General features: G+C 39.1%; 1 protein-coding gene across 3 annotated transcripts in view; it reads left to right on the forward strand.

Annotated features, from left to right (window-relative positions):
• Positions 1-7,260: 7,260 nt before the first annotated feature.
• flna (filamin A, alpha (actin binding protein 280)) overlaps positions 7,261-27,767 on the forward strand; it is a 106,494-nt gene continuing 85,987 nt past the window's right edge. For all 3 annotated transcript variants that reach the window (XM_028813244.2, XM_028813246.2, XM_051934280.1), the window contains exon 1: positions 7,261-7,426. The gene's annotated coding sequence lies outside the window, so the exon portion shown is untranslated. The remainder of the gene's footprint in view (positions 7,427-27,767) is intronic.

Raw genomic sequence — 27,767 nt, forward strand, 5'->3', positions numbered from 1 at the left:
TCTAGGATGTAGATTTGTGCATATTAAATGAACTATTGTAGGATCTAATGCAGTTCATAAAGTTTTTACTTTTAGGTACATCGTTAGTTAGAAGCTTTAGTTGAGCTTTGCGTTTTTGGAGTCGAGTCATTTTTTCTTTTAGAAATATGGATAAGTAATAAGGAGTATTGCACTCACTGTTAATATGGAGCCTTTTCTGCAGTTGAACGGTTAATAGTGCCTTATTGTAATGAGATCCACCTATGCTGGCGTCTATTTTGTTGTTTCTTTCGTGTTCGTGTGTTTGTTCCTGTTATCCTTTCCTTTTCGTTTTGTACCCGTGACCGTGTATTCATGACTTGTTTCTTTCTCAGCATGCGAAATATGGATAAGTAATAAGAAGGATCGCAGTCACTGTTAATATGTTTCTTTTTCTGTAGTTGAACGGTTAATAGTGCTTTATTGTAAGGAGATCCACCAATGCTGACACCTATGCTGTCTAGTGTGAAGGTGTTGATGTTCACTTTAGAATATGTGGCTTTGGGTGTCACTTCTTATGGATGTGTGTGTGTGTGTGTGGGGGGGGGGGGGTTGAGGATTGTTGTCGCGCGAGCGTCTTCTTTCTTTTTGTGTTCCTGTGTCTTGTTGAATCTCCCTCTTTGTGTGTGTCCCGTCCCTTGCTTGAAGGGTCTGTGGGGTGGTTTTGTGTTCTTTTTTTTGTGTTCCATGGGCTTGTTGAATCCCCCTCTTGGTGTGTGTCCCGTCCGGTGCCTGTAGGGGGGGGGGGTGCCTTGCTGTTTGTTCGCGAGCCTCTTTTTTTTTTTTTTTTTTTTTGGGTCTAGTTTCGTGTGCAATGTGTTTCGTGCTTTGCTTGCGTTTGAATACTTTTTTATGTTCCGTTTCCTTTTTTCGGTGCTCTTTGCGCCTCATTTCTCAATTTTTCCTGTGCTCACTCCTTTTTTCTGTGGTCTTGTCCGCCTCTCGCGGCCCCTCATCCGCCTCTCTCGCCCTCTTCTATCCGCCTTTCTCGGCTCCTCAGCCGACCCTCGCGAACTCTTTTTGCGCCTGCGCAGTGGGTTGAGGATTGTTGTCGCGCGAGCGTCTTCTTTCTTTTTGTGTTCCTGTGTCTTGTTGAATCCCCCTGTTTGTGTGTGTCCCGTCCCTTGCTTGTAGGGTCTGTGGGGTGGTTTTGTGTTCTTTTTTTTGTGTTCCATGGGCTTGTTGAATCCCCCTCTTGGTGTGTGTCCCGTCCGGTGCCTGTAGGGGGGGGGGGGGGGGTGCCTTGCTGTTGTGCGCGAGCCTCTTTTTTTTTTTTTTTTGGGTCTAGTCTCGTGTGCAATGTGTTTCGTGCTTTGCCTGCGTTTCCTCATTTCTCCATTTTTCCTGTGCTCACTCCTTTTTTCTGTGGTCTTGTCCGGCTCTCGCGGCCCCTCATCCGCCTCTCTTGCCCTCTTTTGTCCGCCTTTCTCGGCTCCACAGCCGACTCTCGCGGACTATTTTTGTGCCTGCGCAGTACGTGTTTTTGCAGCTACGGCCCATTGCCGGATGTGCCTGCGTCCATCATCCGGTTTAGCATTCTCGCGGACTATTTTTGCGCCTGCGCAGTACGTGTTTTTGCAGCTACGGCCCATTGCCGGATGTGCCTGCGTCCATCATCCGGTTTAGCATTCTCGGTTAGTAATATGGATAATTAGTAGAAAAGTAGCGTCCTTATATAATAAAACACAACCAAAAAACTCCAATTAAGCTGGAGAAAAAAACCAAAATCTACAAGGGGTTCCATCCATCCATTTTCCAACCCGCTGAATCCGAACACAGGGTCACGGGGGTCTGCTGGAGCCAATCCCAGCCAACACAGGGCACAAGGCAGGAACCAATCCCGGGCAGGGTGCCAACCCACCGCAGGACACACACAAACACACCCACACACACACCAAGCACACACTAGGGCCAATTTAGAATCGCCAATCCACCTAACCTGCATGTCTTTGGACTGTGGGAGGAAACCCACGCAGACACGGGGAGAACATGCAAACTCCACGCAGGGAGGACCCGGGAAGCGAACCCAGGTCCCCAGATTTCCCAACTGCGAGGCAGCAGCGCTACTCACTGCACCACCGTGCCGCCCTCTACAAGGGGTTCCAAAGCGAAAATCCCACCCAGCCCCGCACTGAGCATTCTATCTAACTTAAATGTGCTTAAATAATTCCTCATTGTTTCTAGGCTTTGTGCCCTCAGTCCCATCCTGCAACCCCTGTTAAGTGGTAAGCTCAGTAAAATGCAGGTGGATGAACTAACTGTATAATGAGCCATCTGTCTGGCAAATCACAGTTTGTAAGGCTTGTTGACTCAAGTCAGTTACACTGTAGCAGCTCAATGAACAGCCCTGTCTCTTTTTCTTTTCACTCTGCACACCTTGTATGGTAAATATGACACTAGGTCATGTCACTTGCAGAAATTCTCTGATAATTCTGCCACTAATGTGGTGTATTGACAAGGGAATGAGACAAAGTACAGATGTCAGCTGAAGAACTTTGTTTCCTGGTGAAAATAGAATTGCTTGCAACTAAGCATCAGCAAAATTAAGGAACTAGTTATTGAATTTCATCACACCAAAGAGCCTCAATATCCAGTCACTATTCAGGGAGTGAAAGTGGAGGGGTTGCACTGTTACAGATATATGGGGGTTCATATCAATGACAGGCTGGTCTGATCTAATAATACTAAGGAATTATATAAGGAAGGGCAGAGCAGACTCTTTTTTTCTTAGAGGACTGCACTTCTTTAATGTGGGTAATGACCTCCTTTTCATATTCTTTAACTCTGTGATGGCCAGTGTGATTTTTTCCATGTTGTACTGTGTTGGGCTGGTCCTTCATTTCAAGAGAGGCCCACCAAATCAACAAGCTGATTAAGAAGGCAAGCTCAGCTATGGAGCACATGCTCAGCCTACTGGAGGTAATAGTGGAGGAGAAAATGAAGACAAAACCAATCAGCATTATGAAAAATGCTGCACATCCTGTCCACTGCACACTAGCACTGTGGAAATTAAGCTGTGCTAACCCCTAACGGGAGCAGCCGAAAGAAGAAGAAGATCATATTATGTGTTTATTTTGTAAACAGCAAAATTTCCCCTTGGGACAAATACATTTCTATCTATCTATCTATCTATCTATCTATCTATCTATCTATCTATCTATCTATCTATCTATCTATCTATCTATCTATCTATCTATCTATCTATCTATCTATCTATCTATCTATCTATCTATCTATCTATCTATCTATCTATCTATCTATCTATTGTGACAGATGGCCAGGGACCCTGCCCCGCCGGGACGCCTGGAGGAAGGACGGACTGAGAGAGCGGCACTATTCTTCCCTGGGCACCTGGATGGTCCTTGAACCCTGGAGGACAGCGCTTCCGCTATACCAGGAAGTGCTGCCGGACCAGGGATGGTGTATGCCCAGAGTGCTTCAGGGTGCAAGGGAAGCACTTCCACCACACTGGGGAGTGCTGCTGGAAATTCGTCACTGTGCATCTGGAGGACATCAGGGCCAAGATAAAAGGGGCCGCCTCACTCCATTCGGGAAGCCGGAGTCGGGTGGAAGAGGATGGAGTTTACAAGAGGGGAGTGGAGGCTGCTGAAGGAACAAGGACTGAGCAAAAATCTGTAAATAATGTAAATAAAACGTGTGTTTTGGACATTCTGGTGTCGTGTCTGTCTGTGGCCGTGCTATCTATCTATCTATCTATCTATCTATCTATCTATCTATCTATCTATCTATCTATCTATCTATCTATCTATCTATCTATCTATCTATCTATCTATCTATCTATCTATCTATCTATCTATCTATCTATCTATCTAAATAGAACTACCAGATTACAACAAGTCACCAATTGCAAATACCAGCATATTCAATTTAAATAAACGACAGAAAAAAACATGTTACAACTAATTTGTAAAATGAAACCGCCCTTAGATCCATTTCCAAAAACTCATTTACAGTACTTGCTTAGCCTGAACTGAATTGAATTAATGAATCTTTCTTAAATGGCATTGTGCCTGATTCCTTCAAAGTGACCATTAAAAGACCTATGAAAACATCAGGTTTAAATTTGAGTATTCTTAAGAATGATAAGTCAACATCAAACTTATTATTTATAAAGTCTGAAAGAAAACTGCAATCTTGGAATTTGAGTCTTATCAAAAACATAAAGCTTGAAGTCTATCAAATATTTTGGTCTAGCTTTAACCCCAGTCACAGTTCAAAAGCCTTCTTCAGTCGTGTTGTAAATAATATTCTGATACCTCCAATGTAACAAAGGCTACAGTATATTTTTAGTCTTAAGCTCAGCTTTTGACACTAATAACTTCAGCCTTCTTTAGAATTTTATTGGACTGGCAGTCACTAATCTTAAGTAGTTTATATTAAATATATCAAGTAGTTTTTAATATGCATAGAATTCTGAAGACAGTATTTCAAATAACAAAATCATAAAATAAGCAGCAAAAAATAAATAAATAAACAGGATGGCAGATTGCTTAAGGGTTCAGACCTCTGTGTGTAGTCTATGGTCTCCCTGGGTGGAAGAGACAAAACACTAAGCCAAGGTGTCACACTGATTTCCTTGCTCCCATATTCCCTTAAAACTGGTCCCTGTAATGCATATACTCTACTCAAACATGCAACACATAATAATAATGCATAAAATGACAATATCGTTGCCGGAACCTGACAGTGAGTATCGAAAACCTATAAGAAAGGAATCAGTTCTGAACAGGGTGCCGTGTTTATTAAACCAGTAGATGAGAAAAAATGGCTATAGGTACTAGGATGTACTTGTAGTTTCCATGCAACTGAAAATAAGGTGATGGTGGTCAGAGGCTAGTTCTTTGTGCCAGGAGTGGCCAGAGACAAATATAATCCAGGTGTCAAGGTCAAAGGCAAGTAACACAGTTGCAGAGGTATGGCTTAATCTATGACAACATAACTGGGCAAAAAGTGGCCATATATTCAAAGACACCACTTGTAGCTAGCACATCTTTTAAGGCCTTAATATTGAGCTCCATGAAACTTTGGAAGTTTATTCACAAAGCCCTGATATTGTTTTAATCATTAAGTAATTACTGCATTGAACACAAGCTCTAAAAAAGAAACTCCATTAACTCATCCTGAAATTCTCAGTAATCCTGAACCTACACTCTTAATGGTTGTACAATTGATGTTTACTGTGTTGTGTAGTTTTTCATTGAACCATTGCTTGATAATAAATAAAAAAATCATTATCTTAAGGGATCAATGCATATGAAATTGTTTTTTATGGTTTTGAAAAGGTTCCTAATATGTTGTAGACAAAACAGAAATCTTAATGATTAGTAGGCTACTTAGCAGAATACTGACATATCAAGAAAACTGTTATTTCCTGTGTTATTGCATGTAGCATGAAGTCCAAATAATAGTTCACAAATCAACTATCATCTATTCATGGTTATTTGTATAACCTGTTACAGATCTGAATAATAAAGGTTCTTTCTGGAATCTTCACATGGATATATCTTTTATATATGAACATAAGAAATTAAGATATTTAACAAAAAATGAAAACCATTCAGCCCATGAAGCTGATTTGTTTAGCTAATAGCTAAGTTTGTCCCAATATCTAATCCAGATACTTCTTAAAGGTTGTCAGGGTTTCTGGTTCAACTGCATGTCTCGACAATTTGCTCCAGATTCCCACAAATCTTTGAGTAAAGAAGTGCTTCCTGGTTTCAGCTCTAAATGCACTTCCCCTTAATTTCCACTGGTGTCCTCCAGTACACAATTCACCCTAAATAAGGCTCCACACCATCTCCTCTCGCTGCAACTAAACAGGTTTAATTATCTGTACTTGTCGGAGCAGAACATGTCCTTAAGTTCTGTGATGCACTTGGTTACTCATATCTGCAGAGCTTCAAGTTCTGCTATGTCTTTTTCGTAGCATGATGACCAGAACTGCACACAATACTCCAGATGCAGTCTCACTAGTGCATTATATAACGTCCCTTTATTTATAGTCCACATTTTTTTTTGTTATAACCTAAAACTGTATTTGCCAATTTAATAGCTTCTGCACATTGCTTAGATATTGAAAATGTTGTGTCAATGTAAACCCCTAAACCCTTTTCATAGCTTGCTTCCTTTAGGACAATGTATCCCATCTTGTATTTACAGTATAATTGACATTCTTTTTGTCAACATGTATCACTTTGCACTTTTCAAAGTTGCACTTCATTTTCAAAGTCTTCACCAAGTTCTGAAACATATCCAAGTCTTCTTGAATTGTTTTAGCTGCCTCCTCAGTCTGACATTCCTATAATTTTAGTCCAAACTAAAGTGGGAACTAAAATGGCTCTACTATGGTATCTTTCTGAAGAACCACTTTCGCAACTTTTAAAAAAAGTGTTTTTTCATCCTAATCTAAACTCAATCCTAACTTTGCACTCTATAGATCCAGTTTCCACCCAAATCTGAATTCTAATGTTAACAGTAATATACTTTTACAGGTTTCACGCTGATCTTAGAATTCAGCAGCACTTTGGGCATAATGCCACACTCACCACTGTTTTCATCAGGTGAACTCTACTAGAACAAACGTGAGAATGCACTTTGGTTTCATCTTCAGGTATGGTCCTTCTGTACGCTGCTTCCATCATTTGTTTTCTGGGAACCACTTGCTTACAGAGAGCCACACTAACTTTAAATTTGCCTCACATTATCTGAAATTTAAACAGAACTTAAGCTTTTACCAAACCTGCTGTCGCACAAATGCTATCCCTAAAACAAAGCATGGAGCAACTTGGAACCCACATACTTACATAAAACATCCCCACCCCCAAGTCTCTGAAACCTGCAGTAAACCCAAGCAACATCCCCCTCCCCTACTCCTTTTAACTCCCTGCTGCCTTCTCCATGAGAGCGGGTGTAGTGCACACCTTATTTCACCCTCAGAGCCCGAGCTGGGTGTGAGGGAGTCGTGAAGGAAAAGAGTGTGCATCTCCAGCTCTGTTCCGCTTTGCATTTGTGTGAGAGCCGAACGGGGTGACATCATACCTTGAAAAAGGCGGGGTCGCCACTCGCGTCAGCTTTCTTAAACTAAGGGGGGAATAAAACTCGCATTGATATTTTACCAATTAAGGATTTTTAAATTATCCGAAAGGGCAGACTGTGCGCAGAGCGAGAGGGAGTTAGGGTAAGAGAGAGAGGGAGAGACAGAGAGAGAGAGAGAGAGAGAGAGAGAGAGGGAGCGAGTGTGTGTGTGAGAGAGAGAGGGGGAGAGAGAAAGAGAGAGAGAGAGCTAGGCTGAGGGTGTCTTTCTGTTGCCGTGAGAGGAGACAGGACTTTAAAGTCATTCCCAGAGCGAAGCTGCCGGGGAAGCAGGAACCAGCGCACCCTGTCACCAGTAAGTCGGGCATTTTTACACGGGAAGAGCTCCTTGTCTACTTTACGGGTCAGAATGGTCTGTATTGGAACTTTGGTGTGTTTGACAGTTGACTTAGGGTGGCTGTTGTTTGTTTTACCTGTTTGTAGAGATAAAGGTAACGGTGCGGCTTTACTAATACCAAATTGCTTTGAATGTTCTCTGGTGTATTTACTTTTTGTTTTTTTATTTTAACGTGATCGGTATATAAGCTATGGAAATGTTTTATTTTGCATATATTTCATGCATGACAATCGAAATTATAACGGCTTAACGTACGTACATACGAGATGATAGGTTAAACCACCCAGGATAACTTAAATGCTTGTACAGGCGAGCAGTGGGCACAGTGGGCATGGATCCGAACGAGCAGAGACACCTGGAGTATGTTGGCAAAGACGTCTAATAATGAATGTGCCTTCCCTTTCTACTGTCGAACTCCTTCAGAGCGTTGTGAACTAGACCCTGCATTTTTGTATGCCAGTTTGCAAAAAACTTTTATTATTTTACGGAAAATAAATGCGTTTTTAACTTCAGTCCTTACCATGAACAAAACGAGTGATGGGTGGAGATTTCTCTGCAGCTCTTTTGACTTGTGCACTCATAAAGTGAGCTGTCCCTCTGTAACACACATAAAAGTCAAACTCCAGCAAGTCGACTTTTCTTTTAACTAACAACTGCCAGTTTTTTGTTAGTCTGTTGGTAAGCTGCCCACAAATTACAACCTGACATTTCCGTGGGGGGTCCAACTGGCACCAAACACGCCTGTGGTTCATTTCTGTTGCATTGCATCCAGTTGATGCATCGTTTTAATTAGCAAAGAAAGGTACGAAGTGAACATGGGAGTTTCGTGCTGTGGTCACTAGTGCTTATGCGGAGGTGGGGATGGCGCCCACTGGCGTTGTTTCGCTGATTTTTTCCCCAAAACTGAAAAAAAAAGAAAAAACCACAATGATTAAACTTTGCGGTTTCGAGAGCCCAAGAGACCCCCAGCAGTTAAATATAATTCTTTCGAAAAAACTAACAAGAGGAAAAGCTGGATCTGTTCTCATACAGTAACATCTGTCTTTGAAAACGTTTTAAAATAATACAATTAGATAAATGAAACATCTTTTAATCTTAACTTTGTGCAGGATACTTTTCTTTTGTTTGAGACTTGGTCCAAGTCCCGTACTGCGGTGAGTTTCTTAAGTGGGTGGTGGTATTTTAAAAATCAAATGCAGACCACTAACCGTCCTGCGGTTTAGTTACGACTCTTCATAGGAAAAAACTTGTCGATCACTCCCCATTCTGTTTGTGAGTGCTCCGTGTGTGAAATATGTCGCGACTTAATGTAATTAATATATATAAACTATTTTAATAATAGTATATTTTTAAGATTGACATAAAATGTGGAAGTTAAAAGGCCGTAAAAACCTGATATGAAAAACAATCCCTGCGATTTAGTAAAGTCTACTGTGCAGTTGTGTTTTATTTATGTGTGTATGTATGCAAATATTTTTGCGCAACGATTGATAATGTCCTAATTTAAAAATAGGATATTATTAATCTAGATGTATATATCTCCGTGTGGTTGCATTCGATGAAATGAAGATGAAATATGTATTATTCAGTGCTTTTAGTAATGGTTGATCCAGCTATCTTTTAAGTGTTCGGTAGCCAAACCACCAATAAAGCTCACAGAAGCGGGAGGCACTGGAGGAGCCAACCCCTGGACTGGGGTGGAGGCCATCGCGGGGCACACTCACGCACACTCCCACGTACACCCTTATAGGACAATTAACCTGACGCCAGCATCTTCGCGGTGTGGTAGAAAAAGCTGTGGAAAGAGGCGTAGACATGGGAGAATATTCAAGTTCAAGGTAGATAGTACCTTTACCTGTATGGCTGATATTTGAACCCAGGGCTCTAGAGTAATGAAGAATCTGCAGCAGTGACCGATTATGTAAAGAATAAGATAACATTATGGATCTATTACAACTGAGTGTGTCCAGACCTGCAGAGAAGAAGACAGTGCATATGTCGGTTTTCGCTGCATTTTCTGGCTGTTACTCAAATCTTTAACGTAAATAGAATGCGTGCCATTTATGAATTCGCTTTTATCCATTAGAGGCATTCAGGGCCCAGGCCAATCATATGCGAACCAACCAGTACTGGACGGGTTGCTTGGTGGGAAGACAGACGCACCCTCGGTTAGAGTCCAATTATAAGTCGCCAGCTAACTACTATGAACCTATTTGTAATATGGGGGGTCTTCAAAATACACCGAGAAAGCTAACATGGGAATGGATAGAAATTCCAAGGTCAACATAGACAGTGTTAACTACTGCGCCTCCGTGCCTCAGCGTTAAAAAAATCTCCATTTAAGCGGTACTTTCACCTAGCTCACATCTACAAAAGTAAATGTAGGTTATTTCTATTTTGCTTTTACTAAAACGTCTGATATTTCACCGACTTTATGCTCTGAATACGTCACAAAGTATTTTTTAGAGCTGTTGACTAATTTCTCTCTACAGATCTGATTTCGTTGTCAGTGAGATCACACCTCCTGCAGAAGAAGTGCGTGCGACAGTCTGAGAGAAGACGAGAGTGCAAAATCTCTGTGTTTCATTTCTGCAACAAAAACGTGAGCCACTTGTTCGTGGTGCCTTTGGCTCTGACTAAAAGGCTCGCGGTCTGAGCCTGCCTAAGTGTTACTGAGAAGCGAGGGCGGGGTTCCTCTGCAGCGAAATGTGTCGATTTTTTAAATTTAGGTTACTGAAAGAAATGCCGTCAGTTTACAACTCATTGGGCTTTTCCGCTTTATGAATTTTAATGTGACAACTTTTGGAATCCATCTTCAAACATTAGAAATCCATCTTGGGAATCAGGTGTTCTCAGGCATTTTGGGCCAGATTGCCTAGCATATATTCTGCAATCTTCAATTTTAACATAAATTCATGGGCTGCGTTTATTTCAATCACAGAGATGCACTTTCAGCCGGACATTAAATTAACTAATAGGCTACTTCCTGTTTGTATATACTAAAATAAAATCATTTTTCTTTTATCATGGTTAAATTTAACATAAATCAGACACAGTGGAGGGGGGTAATGTCTTCTAAAGTATTCACTGAGCATGTCAAAGGCGAAATTATAATAAAATAACCTTGTGTGTTCACAGAATACAATCAGTTTACATTTTTGATCCAGAGATGTGCAGTTTGGTTAACTGTTTAGTAAACTGAGATTTAAACAAATCAGCTGCCAGTTCAGTTCCTACCTCTGCTTCTTTGTGTGGCATGATCAAGTTGCCTAATCTGTTTGCACTCAGGTTGTAACAAAATGTACTTATATAATGTTAATTGAAGGTGTTGACTATAAGAGCCATCTCTAAAGGGGAACAAAGTGGGCCCAGCTGCCTGAGCAGGCCAAAACCACAATCCACAATCATTTTTTACACATGCATAAAAATATAAATACATATGTGTTTAAATATTTTAATAGAAAACACAAAACCCATATTATACTCACGTGAATCTACTCTCTGCCACCACTAAACATGTCCATCCCCACACCAGTCAAAAAACTATTACCTAGAACCCCATACTTGAGAAAGCTCTTTTAACTATACAAGAATCACTCCATTCATTTTTCTAACCCACATTTTCACGTCAGGTTTTAAGGGATTACAGAAGGAGCTAAATAAATTAAAATTGTTGGTTTCATTTATTAGTTTAATAAATCAATCTTACATCTTCAGTATGCCAACCTGTGCCATATTTTTGTGTGAGGGTACTGTATCGGTAGTTGGTGGTGTCCTCTTGCTGATATGTCAGTTGAAAGTGGCACATCAGAAGACTTTGTACACAAAATGAAAACCTTGGTAGTGTAGAACAGTTTGGGCTTTTAAGAATTTGTCAGTCTGAGATACTGGCACAATTTAGCAATTTCCTAACCAAACAACCGTGGTGGACTGAATCATCTTCTCTTGTTTGTCAAATGTCTGATGTTTTTTATGCATTCTTCAAACAGTACAACTAGTAGGACATGTACTTCTTGATGACTTTTGCCCATGTTTAAGTTGGCAACACATAAGTGTAACAAATTGTAGAAAAATAAATAGGATTGCTCAAGTGTTCAGGAGCATCCTCACCACCCCACTGTCACCCCCATGATGGCTTTGCTGTGCCTCTCCCTGACTTCTTCCTCCTCTCAGTGTAGCTCTACAGAATGTGGTAAAAAGAAGGAAAGGGGGGCAGACAATCTTCAGCATTTTTGTACAGAATGTTACATGGAAATGATATTTTGTTTTAGAGTTTCTTCAGAAGTGTATACATGCCAAGTCATGCTTGCAGGTGAAATTTACTGATATTCTCATTTTACAATGAATTTAGCAATCAAGAATTTAATAAGGATTAATTCAAGTTTAGCAAATAACACCATTAAATAAACAAAATCAGTGCCTATTTGAATGAAAATCTGAAACATCTTAATTTGATTAAGACTGTTGCACAGTAGGTATGTACTGTTGTAAGTCGCTCTGGATAAGAGCGTCTGCTAAATGATGTAAATGTAAAATGTAAATGTATTTGACCATGCCCTATCTATCTATCTATCTATCTATCTATCTATCTATCTATCTATCTATCTATCTATCTATCTATCTATCTATCTATCTATGCATTTTTTGTTTTTTTATCTAATAATTCTGTGAAGACAGTAGTTCAGCTCAACTCCCAAGCTCACTGTTCACCTCCCTGTATTAAAATGGCCAGTTTTCTTTAGGTGAGCATTTTGACCTCCTTTAGCTCAAATCACATCACATTTAGCTTATTATATACAATAGCTACATTTTTTATGATTTTGGATTTTAGCCACATACTTTAAATTTTACCTTTTGTCAAAAATGCATAATTATTTCAGATCCCACCCTTTAAATATTTCAGTGTTTATCACTTTAAATAATACTAGTTATTTCACTACAATTTTTCATATAATGAGATGTAAGATTTAGTAAAGTTTTTAAGTGATAGATACAATGACACAAGAACCTGGTGATTAAAGATCAGAATGGAAACTCCTGCTGAGTTCTCATTTCTTGCCATCCTTTTGGACTGTCCCATTGTCAGTAAAGCGGCACAATGGCGCAGTGGTAGCGCTGCTGCCTCGAAGTAAGGAGACCTTGGTTCTCTTTCCGGGTCCTCCCTGTGTGGAGTTTGCATGTTATCCCTGTGTCTGCGAGGGTTTCCTCCGGGTGCTCCGGTTTCCTCCCACAGTCCAAAGACATGCTGGTTAGGTACATTGGTGATCCTAAATTGTCCTTGGTGTGTGTGTGTGCTCTGCGATGGGCTGACACCCTGCCCAGGGATTTGTTCCTGCCTTGCGCCCTGTGCTGGCTGGGATTGGCTCCAACAGACCCCCGTGAGCCTGTGTTAGGATATAGTGGGTTGGAAAATGACTGACTGACTGATTGTCAGTAAATACCTAAGAAAAGAAAATGCTGGAACCAGAAGCAATCTAAACATTCAAAGCCCTCATCCTTTTAAACACAAACTAGTGTTATTTTTGGTGCAGCCACTCATTAATATTGTCTGCTTTCTCAACATGTCATATTATGAGTTTTAATCCTTGATGGTGAAATTTCGGCTGACTAATAGAGGTATGTTGTAGATTTGATTCTTGTAATGAAAAACAGATTTGCTTTGGCTTCACTCAACAAGTTCAAATCCAAAAACCACCAGGCAGCATTAACTGATAAGGTTTACACAAAGCTAAATGCACAACAGAAACATCTTACTTTAATAACACAGTAACACCAACATACCCAGTCACAAAGATATGAAGTAAAGGTCATTCCTTTAAAAACAAGCAGGCACCCAAAATTTTATTAAATGCATCAAAGGGGGTTGATGTACATCAGATTTCTCAGGAGAGATTTTTTGTGAGCTTTCATGTTGAAAATACACCAATCACCACCCGCTCTTGTGACGTGAGTAAATGATCTGTGCAGAAATATGTAGCTGTCAAACTATTTGCAAGATGCACAGCAGGGGAATTACAACACGCCTATTAGATAAAGACAGAGGAGTAGCTAAAAAGACAAGGAAACCAGAAGAAACATAAATCAACAATTGTGTCTGACCATATAGAGTGGCTGCTGCAACATTTCTTATGTTGTCAGACGACTTCTGAAGAAAGCTAATTTGTCAGTCAAATGCCCAGAGAAGGAAGGTTTATGTAATGAAGAATGGGCCAGGGTGTGTCGGCGCTTCAGTTGAAGATCATCCTTAAACCGATAGGGACACCTTTATACAAGTCCCAATACCTGAACTGCCTTGAATTCTATATTGTCCAAAAATGTGAAGGTGTGCAACACCACAAAACCTGATTACAAACTGATTTGAGTTTACAAGCTATTTCTCCCTTCACAAAGGTTACCTATTGAACTGAGTATTTAGCCTGACATGTATTCATTGATTAACATTATCTGCTTTATTCCTGTACTGGAAGAAATAAATTCAGGAAATGGAATAATGGTTGGATGACTATTATTTTTGTTGGCTTACAGCACCATGGTGGGCATGAGGTACTTTCACATTCCTAAATATCACACACAGTTCAGAAATACACTGCCAGATTGACTGGTGACACTATACATTTCAGTGTGAGGGGGTCTCGTTGCATGCTGTATTAAAGTAGTGTTTCATCTTTATAGATTTTCCATTTTGCTGGGATTTGTCAGTTCCTTGTCAGTTGTGAACTTATGTTAGGTAGACATAGATAAATTGATTCTTTTTCATTTACTGAATGCTTTGAGATAACAAGTTAAAAAAAGCAATATCTTGCACATTTGTCAGCAACCTTGAATATTTAATGAATTTGTATATACATCATATTAAACTTTCCTAATGAAAACTAATATACTGATGCATTAGAGTTTGGAACAAATAGGCAGTATGAACAAGTGTGGACCTTTGGATTTTACTGAATGAGTGGAAATATTAGTTTGCATAATGTAATGTTGTACAGGGTGGTGTAAGGGTTAGCACTGTTGTCTTACAGCTCCAGAAACACAGGACCATTTCTTTTGTAGTCTGTATGGAGTTTGACATTTTTATCATTTTTACTTCAGCATTCCGGTCTCCACTAACTTCACTCAGACTTAGTTTATTTTGTGATTCCAGATAAGCTGTGTGTGAGTCTCTCCTTCAATGAATGGATCAGGTCTGGTTCTGCTAAGCTCTAAAATAAAGGTTGTTTATTTACACAGTGGTCAGTAATTCTTCCACCAATCTAGAATACTGGGCTCAAATTCTGACCCATTCTATCTCTGTTTGTGGTTTGCACATTCTCCCTGTCTGCATGGGTCTTTTCTTCAGCAACTGCAATTTACTACCCACACCATAACAAAACATTGTGTTTATTAAGTTCATTAGCAAGGCCACATTTTTTCAATATAATTGAGTATGGGTGTGTGAACGAGTGTGCTCTGCAATGTCAACCCCCACTTCCAAGTTTGGTTTCTGTTTTGTGCTCATTGCTACTAAAAGAGGGTCAGACCCTTTGAAACCCTACAGACTGATTTCAGAAGATATTAAAATAGATGGATGACTGTTTTAGACATTAGTTTAATTATTCAATCAATTTGGTTGCCTGGCTTAGTTTTTAGCTCTTCTGCCTCACGGTCCAGGGTTCGAAATTTATATCCATTCATTGTTTGTTTGGAATTTGCATATATTCTTGGTGTCTACATTTTTTTTTTCATGAACATTTTAAGTAAAATGTTGATTTCAAATTGTCCCTGTGTAAGTCTGAGTGTGAGTGTATACCAAAATGGGCCCTGGGATGAACTCGCATCCCAACCAGGTTTAGTTCTTGCCTTTTGCCCAATATTGTTAAGATAAGCTCCAGACCCTGTAACCCTGAATTGGATCAAGCCGGTTTGAGAATGTTCTTTTCGTGTGATCTTTAATGCTACCGATTGATAGCCTAGCAACATAATGCAAAGTGACACAATCAGAACATTTCTAATCTGACAAACAGGAGCAGGTCAGCTCCCTTTGAGAAAAAAAATCTTTTTTGATCCTCATTTTAGTTTAGGCTAAATTAGGCTTAATTACTAGGAGATATCTGCAGCCCACTTCATAACTCTTATATTGTATACTGACAGTTTGTATCCTGCTAATTTATTCTGTATTGTACAACTGTGAATTTTGAAAATCATTTGTTAAATGGATGGAATTACGGCACAATGTTTAGTGCTGTCACTGCTACCACACAGCTCTGCTGTCTTTTGGTTCAAATTCCAAAACATGCACTCCAAATTCTTTGTGGTGTCTGCATGTTCTAATCATGTGTGTGTGAGTTTAGTCTGGTTTTTATCCATATCCCAAAGACAACTGGCAATTCTGGAGAAGTTCATTACAAGTAAGCATGGGGAGAGTGTGCCCTTGTGATGGACTGACGCCCATTCAGGACTGATACTTCTTTGTGTCTGATGCTACTCAGATCATTTACTGTTTCTTAATTCACTAAATGGTGTGCACTGTGTCGTTGTAGCATGTACTGCATTATCGCTGCATGTGTGTTCACCAGTGATCCTAGAAATAAATACTTGTCATTTTACAATAATCTAGGAAGATAATGAATTTATTTAAATAGGCCTTGACCCACCAATAGCCTGTATTGGAATACATAGGTTAGGAAAATAGGTGTGTTAAAGTTTTTTTTTTCTATCACCTATGGTACTTCTTTACAGTTAATTTTCATTCTCTGGCTCAGCAGCAACAGAATCTGGCCACTCATTCAATAGCTTTATGATTTCAACATTTTTGTCAGACTGCAGAAAATCTAAATTACCAGGATTGACACCCTGACAGGTAGAATACCAAATGTAATGTGGCAACTTTTTATCTGACTAAATGATCGAATCCTGTCGAATACTGTGTCACTCACCAGCTAAGCACTGCAATTAAACAAGTACCCTTCTTGTAGCTCCGAAACACTGACATGCTGCTGTCAGTGAACATGCTGCATTATGCCACCTTCTGTCCTAGATTCCTAAATTTACCCCACAGCTACTTCTGCATGTTCAGATTTAGGCTGAGAACTCAATTTTTGCATTCAGAAATGATCATCCTCATCTTTACTTTAAACAAGACATGCAGTTATTCCTTTCTTTTAATGCATGTGTTAAACTGTTTCATTGTTTTTAGTTCAGTGTGCTTTCCAAGTCTTTTAGAGAAGATGATAAATGTAAGGCTCTGTACAAAGTAATCAGAGATTGGGCCTGTAGTGGCTTCCTCTATCCTGTGTAAACATGATTTGTTTAGCAGGCTGCAGAGCAGTTGTACTTATTCTAGGGAAGGAACACTAAACCCCAAGCGATTTTTAACTGCAGACACAATGCACATATTCCTTCCTTGTCTTGTCACTGATTATCTCATGCACATTTTATGCTTTCCAATATGCTTGTTTGAAATGTATGCAGCATTTTCAGCTTGTGCTTTCTGTTGTTTTGTTTTAAAAAGGTACCGCCCAACCTGCTAGGCCACATCCTGTCATATAAACAGGCATATTTGTGATTACCAGTGTACAATCATGTGTTCATGTGGTACAGTTCCACCACTGATCCTGGAGTAATAATGCCTGATATGAATATACTTTCCTCATTGCACAAGACATTTAAGCCATGGAAAAAAGTTGATGAGATAATACCAAAACTTCTAACTGGTCTTGCTAATCATGTTCTTTAAAGGTTTGGACAATCATAAAATATACAGTATGTGCAAGAAGTTTAGTTTAAGAGTGAACTCTACTAACCAAGGTTCCTGGACACCCAGTGGGTGCTACAGCAAATGAAACAGTCGTGTTGTAGAATGAGATTGTTTGGTTAAGTTCCATTGATTTATTGATTGAATGAAACATCCTTTAACATGTGCCAAAATAATCAGAAGATGGACTAGTATAAAGGAACAGATTACAAACGTTCTTTGAACAATAGTAAGTCATCTGATGTAAAGCCCTATGTTATATATAGAGCAGAAGGCAGAAACTGCAAACCAGAGAATTTTAAAAATATTTGGTGCCTGCTAAAACAATGGAACCATTCTGGAAATGAGACAAAAACACTGCTGTGACATTTACAATAGCACTGTGAAGTAATTTATAACAGTGTCAAGGTATTTTTTTTTATTGTGGAGATGACATGTCCCGTTTACTCTTTGGATATCTAGTTTAGCAACAGCGAAAATGCTGCGCATTATTAGCATAACGTGAGAAATCATCTGGGGTTCCACCCCAGTCCTTCTTTTTTCTCTACTGTTTGTGCTTCCTTTTGTGTTTGTTGCTATGCAGCACTTAATACAAGTACATAGCAGTCACATGATGGGATGGGCAGGAAGAAATAAAATGGAGTGGGGGAGATGTCAGAGGGTGCTGTTGTTTTAGCTTTGTGTATTTAGGGACTTCACCATTCAATCCCTTTTAGCATTTTAGTGTTTTATTACCAGTGTTTTTTTGACCTGCCTTATTTAGAGTGTTGGACTACAGTTCTTATCCAGAACAATTGTTTTTTGCTATTGAGTATTTTTCTGAATAACTCACTTCTAAATAAAGATATGTATTTTACCTTTTGTTATCTACATCTGCACCCTGAGATCACACCGATAGCCGCAGTTTACAGGGCAGTGTGCCATACTGAAGTCTTGAAGCTGGGCTTTTTTTTGCCAAACTCTTCACACCCCTTATTTTGTGAGCATGTCTAATTGGACTGCGCCTGACAGATAAAGTATCATTAGTGCCTGAATTTTCAGATTTCTAATGCAGAATATCTGATAACATTGTAGTAACATACACACATTCCTGGCATATACCTTTAACAAAATCTGAAACTTCTATGTCATAAAATTGTCCTCTGATTTCCATGAAATGTAGTACAAATGATAACATACACAAAGTTGTGAAACAGGTTTTCAAAGTTTTACTGCAAGAAATTGAGTAAGTATGATCACTTATGAACACAACATGGCATTGAGTCTTCGAGGTTTTAAATATTTTTCCTTGTCATTTCAAGTCTGTAAATTCTTGTTCAGTTATGCCGTATTTATCACAATATCCTAGACATGTTTGACACATTTCTGGTCAGGGGACCCAGCAGGCAAGTCAGTAAATCAGTAACTCTCAGTAACTGTAATTGTGTTGCTGTTTAAGTGCCTTCTTTGTTTGTTGTCTTTCTGTATGTCCTGCATCTACCCCCCTTAGCCATTTTATTCTGTAATATTTCAGACAGACACGCAACTGTCACACATACCAATGATCTGACTCCTCTGCTGACTGAAATAGTGGTTGATGTAAACGTTGTGTAATATTCATTACTCAAACAAACTTTAATGAAGGATTTGCTTTTCACACAGAATAAGGTAGGCTCATCCACCAAAAGTTCCACCATTGCTTTATTGTTTCTACAGATACTGTGTTGAACCTTTGATGATTTGTGAAGGTCCCATAATCAAATTGCATGCCAAATTTAGCAGAACTCAGCTAAGCCATTATGATATTGTAACTTCTATTTTTTTCAGTTTCAACATAAAACAGGGCTTGATTGATTTTCTTGCATACCAGATACCAAAACTGAAATTTAGAAGTCAATGTGCTGCCTCTTGTGCATGATGGTAGTCATGGTACCACTAAAGAGCTTGACAGATTCAGGAGTGTGTGTATTTTTTTTCTTTACCAGTCTGTTTGGGTAAAACGTGTAAATGTGGAAAAAACTGGATCATAACCAGCTCATTCATATTTAAGTGCAGTCAGTCTTACCTAACAGGTAGGCATTGTAGCCTAATAAATAAAGAAACGGGTTAATTCTCTGTCACATTTCACTGAAAACATTATTTAACCTGCAAGTGTTCCATCTAAATAAAGCCTATGCAGCCAGCTCTCACTATGAAAGGGGGCTATAAAAAATAATGGAGATTTGATTGCTTTACGCTACTCTTCATCTCACTTGGCTCATGGGCTAATACTTAACAAGACAGAAAATGAATTGATGTAGAGGTAGGCAACTGAAGTCAGCAGTTTGCACATCCTATTCAAAGGAGCATCTCAAATGTTCCATTTTTTTTTTCTTTTGTCAAACAACCTTAGGCACATTTTAACGTATGCTGTCATTAGCTGTAAAAAAAATATATGCGGGAGCATGTAGATAGATAGATAGATAGATAGATAGATAGATAGATAGATAGATAGATAGATAGATAGATAGATAGATAGATAGATAGATAGATAGATAGATAGATAGATAGATAGATAGATAGATAGATAGATAGATAGATAGATAGATAGATATGTATTTGTCCCAAGGGGAAATTTTGCTGTTTACAAAATAAACACATAATATGATCTTCTTCTTCTTTCGGCTGCTCCTGTTAGGGGTTAGCACAGCTTAATTTCCACAGTGCTAGTGTGCAGTGGACAGGATGTGCAGCATTTTTTTATAATGCTGATTGGTTTCGTCTTCATTTTCTCCTCCACTATTACCTCCAGTAGGCTGAGCATGTGCTCCATAGCTGAGCTTGCCTTCTTAATCAGCTTGTTGATTTGGTGGGCCTCTCTTGAAATGAAGGACCAGCCCAACACAGTACAACATGGAAAAATCACACTGGCCATCACAGAGTTAAAGAATATGAAAAGGAGGTCATTACCCACATTAAAGAAGTGCAGTCCTCTAAGAAAAAAAGAGTCTGCTCTGCCCTTCCTTATATAATTCCTTAGTATTATTAGATCAGACCAGCCTGTCATTGATATGAACCCCCACATATCTGTAACAGTGCAACCCCTCCACTTTCACTCCCTGAATAGTGACTGGATATTGAGGCTCTTTGGTGTGATGAAATTCAATAACTAGTTCCTTAATTTTGCTGATGCTTAGTTGCAAGCAATTCTATTTTCACCAGGAAACAAAGTTCTTCAGCTGACGTCTGTACTTTGTCTCATTCCCTTGTCAATACACCACATTAGTGGCAGAATTATCAGAGAATTTCTGCAAGTGACATGACCTAGTGTCATATTTACCATACAAGGTGTGCAGAGTGAAAAGAAAAAGAGACAGGGCTGTTCATTGAGCTGCTACAGTGTAACTGACTTGAGTCAACAAGCCTTACAAACTGTGAGAAAAATCCATCTCAAATATAAACAAGAGTAACTAGAGTAACTAAAAAGAAAGAAAACTTGTGACTTGGCAGTTACAGTCATTGTCAGGCATTATACAAGCATATTGCTGTTGGTATAAAGGAACCCCAGTTACATTTCTTAAATGGTTGAATGATTTGCTGGCTAAAAGTACTCAGTGTGTCAGAGAGAGAATGTGCAGCATTTTTAATGATGTTCATCGGTTTTGTCTGCATTCTCTCCACTAATACTTCCTCCAGTAGGCTGAGCATGTGCTCCATAACTTCTTAATCAGTTTGTTGATTTGGTGGGCCTCTCAAAAAATGAAGGACCAGCCCAACACAGAACAACATAGAAAATTGCACTGGCCATCACAGAGTTGTAGAATATGTAAAGGAGGTCACTACCCTCATTAAAGGAGTGTGGCCCTCTAAGAAAAAAACAGTCTGCTCTGCCCTTCCTTATATAGATAGATAGATAGATAGATAGATAGATAGATAGATAGATAGATAGATAGATAGATAGATAGATAGATAGATAGATAGATAGATAGATAGATAGATAGATAGATAGATAGATAGATAGATAGATAGATAGATAGATAGATAGATAGATAGATAGATAGATAGATAGATAGATGGCATGGGCTCATCTTCAGAGATTTTTGTGATCAAGCTCTAATTGCCAATAGACCCCATCCCCACTCTCCCAATGTCACCGATGATAGTGTTTGCACAATACTTTAAGACTGGGTCAGACTGACACAGGGAAAGGTGATATATTTGAAAAGAGTGCATTGTTTACATTGAAAAAATTAAAAGACTAGCCAACAAAGTACTGCCCAAATATAGCAGTATGTTTGCCATATAAAACATGCATTGTGTTTCAACTGCCTGTTGAAATGTTCATTTAGCCACTTATGAAGAAGTGGTTTGGAAACAAAATATGTACATTTGCCACGTACTCTACTATGATTTTATTTAGATGGCTTGGCTATACCCATTGTACAGAAACAGTAAATGTACTAAAGGTTTTGATAAAGTATGGGGCAGCACCCATTTAGATGGTATTTATCATAGAATAAACAGCCATTTACCAAAATGAATTATGCAATATTCATTGTATTTCTAAGGATCAATTAAAATAGTTTGTTTTTGGTATGCTTTGAAAACAGAGTATGACCAGAGGGATTTTTACAGCATCAGGGTACTTAAGACACTCATTGCAGAACCTCCCTGCTCAGTCTGCTAGCATGATGGCCTTGACTGTTTATTAAACTGATATTGGACACTCACTAACCTGGAAAAACGGCTCAAAAATAAATACACAGCTTTTCCTGTATAATAGTGGTGATGCCAATGTAGGTTAGTTGCATAGTACCTGGTAAAAAGACATGATGGGTGAAAAGTCAATTCTCATGAGTCTTTGATGGCACTGTTGGCTTTACATTGAATTGTTTTTACTAAATGAAGGGATGAATGTTTCATCACCTTAAACTATTATGTCTCAAATATACATTTCAATATGGCAAAACATGTGCAGTGCATTGTTAGAAAAAGACAAGGTGGGCAATTCTACTATTAGGTCTACTAATAATTCTGCTATATTTAAATTTTGACAGAAGTAAAAAAAAACTTGGTAAGTAGCATAGCAAATGTAATGATTCTAAGGTGATAATTAATTTTAATGCATGCATTAATTGGATTAAAGAGGAATATAAAAAAGATAAAATAGATTAAAAGAGTGGGGTCTCAAGTGGGCAAAATGCTATTTATTGTGATGAAGATGCTGCACCTATAGTACAATAATGCAAAAAAGTGAGGTAGCTGTCATGTGGTCAAAGGTAGATCAAGGTGTGTTCTGTGGGAAGGTCAAGTCACTGAATGGAGTGAGCGTGGCATCATAGAACTTCTTCCAGGTAAGTAACTCTGAGACTGTGGAGAAAGGAGAAAAATGCCATAGCACTTTGTGAGTTGTCTTTTATTAAGTCACACGTCTTTCAGTCTGTAAGACGCTTGAGGCATTTTTAGCTGAAATGGCTTTTGTCCTCTGTGGTTCACTAATGGTTAGTTCAACAGGGACATCTGATCCAATAAATTGATTAGGCTTATGTCTACAAAGATTGCAGGGACCACAGAAATAATACAAATTGACCAAGGCTGTCAGCTTGCAGCTCACCACCTCTTGGCATTTAACTTTGAAACATAAAAGTGTAACATTAAGGAAACCTATAAGAAGAAGTGGAAAGTGGATTAGTTGAACCAGATTAACTACAGCATGGTAGGGTTGCCTGCCCTGGTGGGCTAAGAAGCTTTAGAGTCTCAGTAATCAGCATCCCACTCATTTTTTCTTGACCTGAAACAAAAATGTATTATTCTAAAACAAAGTCTGAGGTTATTGGAGCCTATCCTGATTGCATTAGGTGCAAGACAGAAACCATCTATGGATTGGGTACCAGGGCATACTGTGGCCTGCTAACACTAGACCAATTTATAGTTGCCTGTGAACATAAGCTGCATGTCTTCAGTATATGGGAAGAAAACTGACATCCCTGTAGAAAAACCCATGTGAACACTCATAGGGAAAGTGTAAAATTCATAGGGACTGTGCTGAAATTTAAGTTCAGGGCCCTAGAGCTGTGATGCATTATTTCTAATCACAGTGCCACCAAGTCATTTTAAAACTATAGTGGACACTAAAAAATATTTCCTACAGGTACTAATATTTTACAACCCAGTAAAGACATATGGGGTTATTGTGCTGTACATTTCTGTGTTCATCTTCAAATTTGTATAATCTTGTATAGGATAGCCAAGACAGCCTAAACCTAGCCTCACTGAACTGGGTAGAAGGCACACTCATGCATACACTCACACTCACTCATGGGGGCCCAGTTTAAAGTCACCAATTTACATATTACATGTCTTTTAGAGGTAGAACTCAGAGAAAAATGGCCATTGTACAGTATAACAAAAATCCATCTAATCTATATTCTCGAGCCTACTTTTTATTACAGTACCACAAGAGGTCGAGGCTATCCTAGGAAAATAAGTTACAATGCAGGAAACTAACCAGACATGTAATGTAATTGCATAACGGGTAGCATACCTGTGCCCACTCATTCCCTCCATGCCAGTCTGGAGTCACCAGCTATCTTAACACGTGATTCTACTAAAATCTGTGAGAAATACAAATTGTCTGGAAAAACCTCATATGAACACAAGGAGAATGTGTAAATCCCACACAGTCAGTGATTGAACCAATAGTCACATTTAATATATTAAGGCAGCAGCACTATTTACTTTGCAAATATGACAGAATTGTAAAATATAAATGTAACATTTTCTTGACTTTAGTTCGTATGTGTAGCTTCATGCCAAGAAATCATTTCCAATAAATCTAAATGGCCTCTGTGGAAACTTGCTGTGCTTTGATCTTGTGAAACAATTGGTGGCATCTGCAAAGCTGTCTTAAACCCATGATTGTCAGCACAGCAGCTATCTGGCTGGCATTCAGGCTGTTCAGTCAGCTTAACTGATATGCTCCACTGGGTTATCAGTTTTAATCAATGAACTAACAATTCTGGACCTGTTGAGAATTGCTCAGCAAGTAATTACCAAATAAATATCTCATAACTGCAGGGTGTGTAAAGGAGTAGATGCATACTAACAGTTTGGGCTGTGTTTCTCAACTGTTGCATCTGTGTCTACTAACTTTTTCTTAAACTCTATCAAGGTGGCATAATAGTTCGCCTCATAGGCTAATTAGAATCCCACCTGTCACGTACTGTATAGGAGTTTCCATGCTCTTCTAGTTATTCTACCAGTGTCAATATAGCTTCCTAATGGGGATTGCTTTGGGTAGGCAGGTTAAAAAATAGAAGAATGCATTTTGAAAATGTTGACAACTGGTGTTTTGCGCACTGCAATAGGGGCCAATAAATTATAAAATTATAGTTTTAAACAAGCACACATTATTCAGTATATTGTCTGTGTATAGGGCCCTCTATAGTTACAGAGCTATATTACAATTGTTTTCAAACAGACACACAGACGCACACAGACGCACACAGACACACACATACGCACATATATTATATATATAGTATTATACTATATAATGAATGATATACTATATATATGCAGTACTGTTCAAAAGTTTTAGGCAGGTGTGAAAAAATGCTGTAAACAAAGAATGCTTTCAAAAATGGAAGTGTTAATCATTTATTTTCATCAATCAATAAAATGCAGTGAATGAACAAAAGATACTTGGTGTGACGACCCTTTGCCTTCAAAACAGCATCAATTCTTATAGGTACACTTGCACAAAGTCAGGGATTTTGTAGGATTATAGTCAGGTGTATGATCAACCAATTATACCAAACAGGTGCTAATGGTCATCAATGTCACACGTAGGTTGAAACACAGTCATTAACTGGAACAGAAACAGCTGTGTAGGAGGCTTAAAACTGGGTGAGGAACAGCCAAACTCTGCTACCAAGGTGAGGTTGTGGAAGACAGTTTCATGTCATGGCAAGATTGAGCGCAGCAACAAGACACAAGGTAGTTATACTGCATCAGCAAGGTCTCTCCCAGACAAAGATTTCAAAGCAGACTGGGGTTTCAAGATGTGCTGTTCAAGCTCTTTTGAAGAAGCACAAAGAAACAGGCAACGTTGAGGATCGTAGACGCAGTGGTCGGCCAAGGAAACTTAGTGCAGCAGATGAAAGACACATCAAGCTTATTACCCTTCGAAATCAGAAGACGTCCAGCAGTGCCATCACCTCAGAACTGGCAGAAACCAGTGGGACCCAGGTACACCCATCTACTGTCTGGAAAAGTCTGGCCAGAAGTGGTCTTCATGGAAGAGTTGCAGCCAAAAAGCCATACCTCCGACGTAGAAACAAGGCAAAGCGACTCAAGTATGCACGAAAACATAGGAACTGGGGTGCAGAAAAATGGCAGCAGGTGCTCTGGACTGATGAGTCAAAATTTGAAATATTTGGCTGTAGCAGAAGGCAGTTTGTTCGTCGAAAGGCTGGAAAGCGGTACAATAATGAGTGTCTGCAGGCAGCAGTGAAGCATTGTGGAGATTCCTTGAACGTTTGGGGCTGCATTTCTGCAAATGGAGTTGGAGATTTGGTCAGGATTAATGGTGTTCTCAATGCTGAGAAATACAGGCAGATACTTATCCATCATGCAATACCATCAGGGAGGCGCATAATTGGCCCCAAATTAATTCTGCAGCAGGACAATGACCCCAAACATACAGCCAAAGTCATTAATTAAGAACTATCTTCAGCGTAAAGAAGAACAAGAAGTCCTGGAAGTGATGGTATGGCCCCCACATAGCCCTGATCTCAACATCATCGAGTGTGTCTGGGATTACATGAAGAGACAGAAGGATGTGAGGAAGCCTACATCCACAGAAGATCTGTGGTTAGTTCTCCAAGATGTTTGGAACAACCTACCAGATGAGTTCCTTCAAAAACTGTGTGCAAGTGTACCTAGAAGAATTGATGCTATTTTGAAGGCAAAGGGTGGTCACACCAAATATCTTTTGTTCATTCACTGCATTTTATTGATTGATGAAAATAAAAGATTAACACTTCCATTTTTGAAAGCATTCTTTGTTTACAGCATTTTTTCACACCTGCCTAAAACTTTTGCACAGTACTGCATATATATACAGTATATTTTTTTAATGCTGAAAATATAGCATATTGTATATTCTGTAACCAATGGCTTTTGAATATCGTGGTGGGCTTTGTGTCTGGAGACTATTAAAAGGGGTGCGTTCATCCTGAGAGTTCAGCCATAAAAGGAGTCATACTGATGGTATGTGTGTGTGTGTTTGTGTGTGTTTGAGTGTGAGAGAAAGTGAGAGATAGGATCACACACTTTAAAGAGCAGTACATGTGACTCTTATAAGGTCTGCAGCTATTCTTTAATCCGTTGCAGGTGAGAGTTGGGAATTATCCTGGTCTGGATCGACTCAGAGGAGGGAAAAGCAAGTGCAGATAGTGTTGCCTCTGACTGCAAGTGAGTGGTGTGTGGCAGAGCCAGTGGCATGAATGTGCAAGAAGTGGAAAAGGTAGAGAAAAGATCACTGGAGCTTCACAGAAGGAGCCATTTAAAATAGGTGTGAATACCGCCATCAGTGATAATAAAATGTCAGCCAGATAGTGTGATAAACAAATCACACAAAATGAAGATATTATTGAGATGTGTTTACTGCTTACTTATTTTTTTGCTAAAGCTTTGCCATCTGCTGGCAAAAGAGAATCAGTGACTCACTTGCCCTTAAGATTGAGGCTGTAGCAGACTTCACTTATGAACATCTGCCTAGGCTGTAGAAGAACAATTACATCTATTTAAGAGAAAAAGTATAAAGTGCTTGCTTTCATATGATTTGTTATAAAAATGTTTTGCTGGTACATGGTTGCTATATTGTAAGTGATTAATTAAACAGAGGCAGCAGCAGTTCCAATAGCAATGCCTCCTATAGGTGGATGGAGTTGTCATACTGGCATACCAGTGCTGTCTGTGTCTGCACCAGTCCAAAGTAATGTTTAAGTTTTTTTAAGAAAAAATAAATCTCACCAGCTTTAAATAAAGATGTTACTCTTTTTGAAATGCTGTATTAAATGGATTAAACAGGCACAACATATGCACCTGTGTGTACTACATTTGGTGAAATTTCAGACCTCACGCACCTGGAATGCAATGAATGGACTTGAGAGAACCACCATCATGACGATGCTCTCTCATGTTCCAAGATTTCCTGTGTTGTTCTTTATGCTGCCAGGATAGGATCCAACACTCCATGACTATTAAGGGGGTGTGAAAACAGTCAGATGGTTGAATGGATGATTTTTTTTTCAGTAATGTCAATTTGTTTATGTATAAGATGTGGCCTTCATTGAAAAGTGTCTGCCAATGAAATTGTGATGATTCTATGTTGTCTCAGTTTATGTTAATATTAGGGTATGGAGTGATTAAACTCAGAGTGAAAGCACCCAAAATATAATTCTCAGTATTTGTGCCCAACATTCAGTTTGAATCTGGATGGCCGTAAAATACTTCCAAGTGAAGTATGCCTTGGTATTTTCGTGGAGCTGGCAGCCTTAGAGGAATTTGTGCAGTTTAGCTGTAAAAATCAACAGAAGCAATGAT

This window comes from Erpetoichthys calabaricus, chromosome 11 (assembly GCF_900747795.2).
Source record: "Erpetoichthys calabaricus chromosome 11, fErpCal1.3, whole genome shotgun sequence".
In the NCBI taxonomy this organism is placed as follows: Eukaryota; Metazoa; Chordata; class Cladistia; order Polypteriformes; family Polypteridae; genus Erpetoichthys; species Erpetoichthys calabaricus.